Source organism: Mugil cephalus, chromosome 18, assembly GCF_022458985.1.
Source record: "Mugil cephalus isolate CIBA_MC_2020 chromosome 18, CIBA_Mcephalus_1.1, whole genome shotgun sequence".
Taxonomy (NCBI): domain Eukaryota; kingdom Metazoa; phylum Chordata; class Actinopteri; order Mugiliformes; family Mugilidae; genus Mugil; species Mugil cephalus.
The window spans coordinates 19,646,004-19,656,130 of record NC_061787.1 but is presented as its reverse complement, the minus strand read 5'-3'; positions in this window follow the sequence as shown (position 1 = coordinate 19,656,130).

The following is a 10,127-nucleotide window of genomic DNA, read 5'->3' as shown; positions in this document are numbered from 1 at the left end:
CATCACAGTGGAAGAGCCGCTTTGTTTTCAAGAGTCAACCATAGTGTGCATCATGCACCTTTCAGCACTGTAGGCCAAACTCTAGACCAGAATAACATTGTGTTTTCATTTCTTCCATGAGCCAATGAAAATTTAGTTTAACAGTAAATTAATTAATTTCTTTATATCAGCATTATATATTGGAATTTAAAGGAGTAAATAGTAAAGTAAATAATGACACTGTTTTTTGTTTTTTTCTATTAGCATGCTGGAATTTGTTTTTGTGACTTCAGCATGATATAACGTATTCTCAAACTTCTTCCTTTTTTTATGAATATTTAAAAAAACATATTGTTGGAATTATATGTCAAACGCATACCCAAGTATTTTCAAAGCAGCTTTGGACAGACCCTTTATTGGCCAAGTGGTGTCCACTAGAGCTTCCCATGATCGGCTGAAAAAATGGTGATCAGAGCGTCCCATTATGGTACGAGATATGAACTCTCTGTACTGTTATGTTTACTATGCAAAAAAATAATAAAAATATGCATACATTAGCTACAGTGAAAAATTAAGATACTCTACATTTATGTCATGAAAAGTTAGCAAATAATAATAAATATGATACTTCTTATTGCTCCTTTTCATTTGCCTCATCCATACAAAACACTTCCTGCTCCCTGTGTGCGGTGGTCAACCGATCCAAGGTGAGGCACTCAGGACAAAGGCCCAATTAGACCTCTCTGTGGGGAGCGAACCACTGCACCATTCATCATACCATTTCAATTAAAGCCATCCAAGAAAATGATTAAATAATCAGCTGCAGGCTAATGGAGCCATATATCCTTGTTATGGGAGGACATTGGTCATCGGCTCGGGAATGTCTGGCCAGTGCCAGATGTCACGCAGCAATGCCAAACGAGTTAAGACAGATGACAGAAACGAGAGAGGGAGGGAGAAACAAAGAAAAAAAGAAATAGGGGAATGCTTGGCAGGCTGGGCTGGAATGTAAAGGGAGCTCATCAGCTGGGAAAAGTTCTCTCCATCTGTGATTTTGGTCACATCGGCGGACACAGTTCCCTTTTTTAATGTGTCTCCCGGGCGCCCCGGGATTGAAGTGATGAGGTCAAACAGTTTGAACATGCAGCAAGGGGTGGCACGGAAAATGTCATGATTGTTTGCTTGTCTGCGGTAATGCAAAGTCCTGTCGCTGTCAGCCCCGCGACCCAGCTTCAGAATAAAAGCCGCTGAGTGGCGAAGGTGCCGGATGAAAGACTGTCTGTAGCAGACGGTGACGGACAGAAACAAACAAAAGGAACATAAGTTTTCTCTTTTCTCCAAACATCAATTTAAACGTGACATGAGTACGGCACATGATACTCATTATTCCGGAATTAATCTTCACATGCAGGCGTGTTATTGCAACACACACACGCGGAACAATGTACAGTGAGGCCACTTGGGTTAAATAGCTGTCATTATCAGGCTGTGGGGCTGCAGAACGGAGGTGACCCTGGACAGCTCTCCATCTTCCTGCTCTGCGGCTGCACATTAATGGTTAATTGATGTCACAGGGGACTGCTGATCAAAGGCTTTCTAACCAGCCCTCTTTTCAAGCATGCTCCACTGCTATTCTATTAGCAAAGCAGGCCTGTCAGGCTGAGGTGGGGGACGTTGAGGGAGGGCGGCTGCTGTGGTGGGGTTGTTGTTCCCGTCCTCCTCTTCTCACTCATCTCCACACACAGAACAGATACCCCCCCTACACACACACATACACACACACACACACACCTGCCCTCCCTCTTCCCTCCTCCGTGATAATTAGCCCCTGCCATACACAGACCAAAGCACACAAATGCAAAGACACACACACCCTGGGCTGCCACCGTATCTGCAGCTTAGAGCGCTGGTGTTCTGACAGCCATCAGCAGAAATAGAGGCAAATCTTATTTACCTCGGTGGGTTTTCAATTATTTTTTTATTTTTTTATTTTTACCCCCCCATCCCCCCCACACACACACGCATCCACATCCTTCCACATTTATGCCACTTTCACCATTTCTCTCCCCGCCATCGTCGCTTCACCCAGATTTCCTCTCAGCAATCATGCTAATGCAGTAAGCAAGGGCCTTTTAGATGCTTCGGCGACTGCTGTCGTTGAAGATCACAGACATTTCGACAATGGAAGGGATGGATGTGGTTTGTTGGCCAGAGGAGGGGAAATATTAACACCTTTGTCTGAACTCAGTGAACGCTGATTTTAGATTTCCACCAGATTCATTTTTTTTTTCTGTGTATGTGTGTGGAGGTTTATAATACAACAGACACACAGCAATGTTCTGCTGGGAAACATTTGGACCTGACATTCATGTGGATGTTACTTAGACATGTACCACCCACCTAGACCAGACCAGACACCCCCACCCCATAGCAATGACACTCCTTGATGGCAGCAGCCATCCCCAGCAGGATGCAGCCTGACACAGACAGACACACAAAGACACGCACACAGACATGCTTTAGGAACAACTCAGAAAACATGAAGAACAGCACAAGGTGTTGACCAAGGTGTTGATCCACAAAACCCCCTCCCCACAAACCATAGGACCCAAAGGTCCATACTGACAACATTCTCTTGCCAGACACCACAGGACACCCTCAGAAGACCCATGTTCATTCTCTGATAAGTCACAACTAATTTGGAGGCACGAGGGAGACCTACAAAATATTAGAAAAGTGGTCATAATATTATGCCTGATCGGTGTATGGTCGTAGTCAAGAGGGATGAAACCAGCTCTACCAAAAACTGTGATTAAACCGCTTGATCTGCAAAGGCAATAAGCACCAATACATGTATTTTTGCACCTGCTGTGTGGGTCGCCGTTTTCTACTCATCAAAAACAGAATCCTTGCCACATCATGTAACAGGGAGAGCTTGCGAGCTAAGATAGCTTTGTGAAACTGTAATATTGCGAATTTTGGCGGGCAGCCCTGAATAATTAGTGTTGCCCTGGGTCTGAGTTACTGTTTGCTAGGCTCGCAGAACATTCCCTCTTAGGCTCTTTGGCTGCCAATTAACTCACACACGCACAAATGGTCTCGCATGCGCCTTGAGCGGTAATCTCATTACGGATTGCAGCGTGCGAGCATCATTTCTGTGCATCTTCTCATGGCCCGCCCTCTGATTTTCACAACGTTTCCCCCACACACAGATTCACCTGTGATCGTGCAGGAGAAGGCCCGGCGTGCGTGTCACACCTGAGGAGGATTATGTCGACAAAATGTCACCAAGTGAGGAAGAACCTCATAAGGCAAGTGCAAAAAAAAAAAAAAAAAAAAAACGTGCTTAGCCTGCCGAAGAACAAAGAGGGGAGTCGCAGCGGATACACTCCAGCTGCACGATTTTATTTGCTTTAGGTAAACAGAAGAACTCCTACGATGTGTCAAGCGAGAGAAAAGTATCTAATGTTTGGGGGGGTGCGAGCTGCAGGTTGGAAGGCGTACTGTGCGCTGTGCGAGTGAGGCCAGCCGAGCCAGTTATGCATCACAAAGGAAGCTAGATAAACGCATCATCCTCATCGCTCTCGCACAGCGATTTCCCAGTAGTGGGTCTGCTTGATGAAGTGCCAGATCCCCTCCCTGTTATTCTCCGTGCGCCAGCCAAGTGTCCACATGCATGAGTGTATTCATCAGTCAGGTGGCACTAGCCTGCCTTTTTCCTTTTTTTTTCACTCCGCTTCCTATTCTTCCTTCGCACTGTGCCCAGGTGTGAATGAGCCCGGGCTGATTTATCTCTTGCGCGCTGCTTATCAGTGAATTGTAGTGATAGCCAAATGAACTCAGGTGATACGGAAAACACAACACTCTGTGATTAAATATGTTGTTAGCACGCAATTACGTCCTCTATCACATTTGTAGGGCATACTGTGCAGAATATTATATAGTCTGCAAATACTTACATGATTAATGAGTCACCCAGGAAATCCTGACCTATAATTGACTAACGTGGAGGCAAAAAACACACACACACACATGGCGTAAACTACAAGAGGATAAAAATAATTGCAGTAATCAAAACAAAGCCTGGAGCCATTGATACATTATCCCGACGTTTCTCTCTCTGACACCTGCATAAGCCGCGCTGCTGCTCAGTTTCCTTTGTTCGGGGGCCAAAGTGATTTATGGCAACGGCGTCAGGTCCTCACATGCAGCCTACCACCAGTGACGCTTGCCTTCACTCTCTCTGTGTTCGTCTGTCACATTTACATCAATGCAACACACCTGTAATTACACTAAATCCCCCACAACTGGCTCAAACAAAGAGGAGGGAGGTTAGGAAACATCTGGCCCCCGCCCTGACATTACAACCAACAAAACCTTATGTAACCCCGCAACAACACCAGACACCTCCATCTCCTTTCCCTCCGACTTGCCAGCTCAAGACACTGGTGAGTTCTCACAAATATTTCTCCCATTAGATGGACCAGGCCTCCCTTTGCATCTGCGGGTAAGTCACTAAGCCATCAAGGGTTGGGCTAATGAAAATTCCTGGATGAAGGGCCCCACTGATGAGCAACCTTAGAGTTCTACTCACCCCGCTTCAAAGAAGGAATTAATAGAATTAGCCGGTCAATATAGAGAGGGTAGGGTCTGACTGCAAACGTCAGATGGAGCTAATCATCTTCTAGAATAACATTCACCGAAACAATGAGTCATTGCGTAACCTTTGGACTCTGTCGGGGAGTGACACCACAGCTGGATGATTTGAGGATCACATCAGACATAAAGTAAGAAAAACACATTTCTTCACACTGTAGTAAAATGAGTAATATTTTGAAATATGACTGCTCACGCCATGCTACATATGATTCATATGAAGAACAGACGTATGGAAGTAACATGAGAGTAATCTCTCCGACCTAACCTGAACATGGTAGACAAATAAAGGGAAAGCTTACCATACAAAGTACGCAATCTTTCAGGTTAAGCACCTTCACAAAAGATGTGTGCGCTGGGAGCCTGGCAGTACACAACACGGGGGTCATGAGCGCTTGAGGCAAAGTGGGAAAGCGATTGTTGCTGTAAGGCTGCTAAAAGTCACTCACATTTTAATGACAAACTGTCAAAACAGGCGTAATAGATTGTTTGTTTGTGTTGTTTCCTTCTTTTCCGTGTCTCATCGAGAGAGGAAAGTCCCCACGCTCACAGAGAGATGTGCGTGGTGACTAAATGATCTTGGTGGCTAAGTGCATTGATTTAAAAGGAGTTTGTGTTCCAGTGGCTTGTCTGTTTTGCTTTCATTCCACAAACAAAGGGCCACAGAGTATACTCAGAGACGGCCACAGACCTATTTCTTCAGGCGGCCTTAGTTTAATAAACTGTTTTCATACCAGATAAAAGCAGTTAAACGGGCAAATGTACCCGAGTTTATTAGACACCGATCAAACAGCTTAGGTGTGAAGAGAATGCCGTGGGTACATCTGTTTCCCTGTGAAAGAAATTACCATGGGCAGGTTCACAAATATATCATTGAACTTGCTGCTTTATGGTCTTTATGGTTCTCCACATTCCTTTAAAGGTCAGCATTGTCAGGATCGTGATTTGCGACTGGTCACAAGACACTAAGTATCAATGTACTAAAGTGACAAACGGATCTCGACCCACCCTTTAAAAAGAAAGCATGCAACGTTGACTAAAAACTTTAACCCTTTATGGAACCATATTTGGTAACTTCATCACATTTTAAATCAAAACTTGTTTGTCTTAGTGATGTTTAAAAGCATGTGGTTTTCCCCGGCTAATCAGATAAGATCAAGGAAATATTTTCAGGTCAAATCAGGCTCAAATGTGGACTGCTAGGTCCACCTCTTATCACTGCTTAATTAGACACCATGAAGGAGTGGCCTAATGTTGTTGAATGTGATAATGTGTATGTTGACGTAAAGTGTCTGAATCAGCACTTATATTCTAACATTTTCTCCACAAAAAAAGAAAAAAATCACAAGACTGAAACAGTCTTGTGATGTCCTAAGATAACATGTTAGGGTTCAAATTTAGAATTTAGAAGCACTTCAATGACTGCCCTACAAAGGGTTAAACTGCACAGAACCTGGGGTTACATTATGTAACCAATATGCAGGTAGGTGACTGCAGTAGATGGCAGTTAGGCATGTCAAGGCTGGTTTGCCACTAGCCTATAAACCATAGAAGAAGAAGGCAGGCAGTGGTAGGGAGGTCAGCAGGCTGAGAGTTTCCCCTCATTGCTCCACAGCCTACTTCCACCTGAAAAACATTCAGGTGCAGCTCAACCAGCCTAAAAAAAGTCCACATAGATGTGCCAACTACATGTGGTACGCAGTAGTCTTTCGGGCAGCTGTAGAGTGGTGGTTAGAGGCGCCAGGTTCGGCCCTTTCCCATAGCTGCGGTGGCTTGAGCAAGCACCTAACCCCCAAATTGCTCTCCGGGCAATTTTCTGCTTAGAGGCTGTGTGAATGAATGGATGGGTAAGATGTACATAATTTCCCTCTGGGGATCAATACAGTATAATATATTAATGAATATTATAAATTATTATTATTATAGCACATGTTGCATGTTGATTTCTCATGTTAAAAAAGTGAGCTCCTGTGATTCAAAGAGCATCATAGCAGTAGAGACAACCTTTAGCTGTAGCTCTAAAAAGAAGCTTCACAGAGATTATTAAGATTGAGCATTGGTACTGGTACTCAGTATTGGCAGTAAATTTTTGTACTTCTATTTGTTCTGACAAATAGTGGTATTGGAATATCCCTTATGCACTTACAGTGGGGGAAATAAGTATTTGATCCCCTGCTGAATTTGTAAGTTTGCCCACTTCCATAGAAATGATCAGACTCTGGTTTTTATGGTTGTTTACTGGTTATGGGTATAGACAGAATATCAATCGAAAATGCATAAAAAACACACAATCTAAAAGTTATAAATTGTTATGTATTTTATTAAGGGAAATAAGTATTTGATCCCCAACAATTCACTTAGAATTCAGGCTCCTATAGATTGGCTGGTGCGCATGTGGCACGGAGCTGTGCTCAGTCAACTAATTACCAATACTCCTGATCTTAACTCGTCATGTATATAAAGCACACCTGCTCTAAGAATCAGTTTCTTACATTCCAACTTCTACAGCACCATGGGCAAGACCAAAGAGCTGTCAAAAGATGTCAGGGACAAGATTGTAGACCTGCACAAGGCTGGTATAGGTTACAAAACCATCAGCAAAAGGCTTGGTGAGAAGGTGACAACTATTGGTGCCATTATTCGCAAGTGGAAGACCCATAAAAGGACCATCAACTGTCCTCGGTCTGGAGCTCCCCGCAAAATCTCGCCTCATGGAGTGAGGATGATGATGAGAAAGGTGAGGGAGCAGCCTAAAACAACACGGCAGGAGCTCGTTAATGATCTGGAAGCAGTTGGGACCTCCGTCACCAAGAAAACAGTTGGCAACACACTGCGCCGTTATGGATTGAACTCTTGCAGTGCCCGCAAGGTCCCCCTGCTCAAGAAGGCACATGTACAGGCCCGCCTTAAGTTTGCCAGTGAACATCTAAATGACTCAGAGAAGGCTTGGGAGAAAGTGCTGTGGTCTGACGAAACCAAAGTTGAGCTATTTGGCATTAACTCGACCCGCCGTGTTTGGAGGATGAAAAAACGTGAGTATGACCCAAAGAACACCATACCCACGGTTAAGCATGGAGGTGGAAACATCATGTTTTGGGGCTGTTTTTCAGCAAAGGGTACAGGGCAACTTCACTGCATTATGGGGCCAATGAATGCAGCCATGTACTGTAACATCTTGGACAAAAACCTTCTTTCCTCAGCAAGAACACTGAAGATGCCTCGTGGGTGGGTTTTCCAACATGACAATGACCCAAAACATACTGCCAGGACAACAAAGGAGTGGCTCAAGAAGAAGCATATTAAGGTCATGGAGTGGCCTAGTCAGTCTCCAGACCTTAACCCGATCGAAAACCTGTGGAGGGAGCTGAAGCTCCGAGTTTCCAAGAGGCAGCCAAGAAACTTGAAGGATTTAGAGACTGTCTGTAAAGATGAATGGGCCAAAATCCCTCCTGCGCTGTGTGCAAACCTGGTGACCAACTACAAGAAACGTCTCATCGCTGTGCTTGCCAACAAAGGTTTCTCTACAAAGTACTGACTTGTGTTGTGCTTGGGGATCAAATACTTATTTCCCTTAATAAAATACATAACAATTTATAACTTTTAGATTGTGTGTTTTTTATGCATTTTCGACTGATATTCTGTCTATACCCATAACCAGTAAACAACCATAAAAACCAGAGTCTGATCATTTCTATGAAAGTGGGCAAACTTACAAATTCAGCAGGGGATCAAATACTTATTTCCCTCACTGTAGACCCACTCATTTTTATTTTTTTTTTCAGATTTCTATATTCCAGTCCATTATGGTCATCTGCATCCTTGCAGCCCTCATTAGTGCTCAATGTCTGCTGATCTGTTGCATCACTTATGTGCATTAAGTCAAGGGCAACTCATTTACGGAATGAATAAATCATTGAGTGGTACAGTAGAAACGCAGTCATAAGGGCCAAACTAGCGACCCTTCCACTGTAACGTCTGCCTTTTCTGAGGTTTAATTAGACATGATATCTTAATTTGCACACAGATGTACCACAAAGTAATTATGGAGTATTTTCCGAAGACTAAGCAGAACATCGTGAAATCCCCAACTGCCTGTTGACTGGTAGAGTAGAAATAGCTCATTTAAAGACAGTGCAAGGCTGTCTTCTTTGAGAGTAAGACTTCTAGTCTGGCCTCTTGGGATGAGGCTTGCGGCAATTTATCACAGTCACTAATTATTCGTGTTATAAGCCACACAGACAAAAAAAAAAAAAAAAAAACAAACAAACACAACAATGAAACCACCACTTGCATGAGCACTGACACAAGAGCAGAGCAATGAAAGCGCCATATGTCTGGTTTGTGTGCTGCTCGCTGATTATAAGACATGCGTCTCCTCCAGAGGGAAATGGGGACTTGTGCTACTTAGGTGGAGTGTCGGCTTCCAAGTCTTGTTTATTCAGAGATGAAAAAAATAACTCAAAAATATGTGCCTTGATGCCATTGTGCTAACACCATGTAAAGAAAAAAAAAATATGCAACTGACCTTGCTGTTTACATAATAAATCTAAATAAAAATAAGAAAAAAACAAATTGACAATCACTTAATCTATTTTAGGTCAAAGAAAAAAAAAAAGACGAAAATACTCCAAAAAAATATCCTAACCCCTAAGATCCTACTTTAAAGCCTTGGTACTCTTTTAATGTGTTTTCATCTTCATTACGTTGCAGCACATTCATATTATTCTAGGTCAATGGTTCCATTGAAGAACTATCTTGCAGAGAGATCAACACAGGACCTAATTACACTAATAGGCTCTGGCAAAATGTTTTACACCAAAACACTAGCTATAATCTAAGAGCTGATGGGAGGCCACGACCATTCATTCAGGCGCTCTGTTCTTTTACTTTCATCTTCGACAGCGTTTTCCTCCAGCTAACACACACCACTGTGACACAGATTAGTAGCCTCGATTCATTTTCATGCAGCTGTAGCACTTGAGAGGAAGAGCTGAAGTTTTGACAAGATCAGACGAGATTTAGGTCCGTGCTTTTGATGAATAAGTAGCCAACAAGGCTGATACAGACCCATCAGTCGTAGCTTTACGGCCACTGACAGCTGCGGCCGGTAACACCGCTTATCTTGTTATTGTGACACCTGTCAGTGGGGCGGGGTAGATACAGTATCAGCAAGTGATTATTTCACTATGTCCTCAAAGAATTTGTTTTAGAAGTAGGACATATAGGCGAGTGGAAGGATTTGAGTGACTTTGACAAGGGACAGATCGTGCTGGCTAGACATTGGGTCAAAGCAGCTCCAGAACTGCAGGGTGGGTGGGGTCTGGCTGTCTGCAGAGATCAGTACTTATCAAAGATGGAAAAGAGGTGAACTGGTGGAAAGGTCATGGGCAGCTAAGGCTCACTGATGCACCAGGGGAGAGAAGCTTGGCCAGATCAGCTACTGTAGCTCAGATTTCTGAAAAGGTTAATGATGGTTCTGATAGAAAAGATGT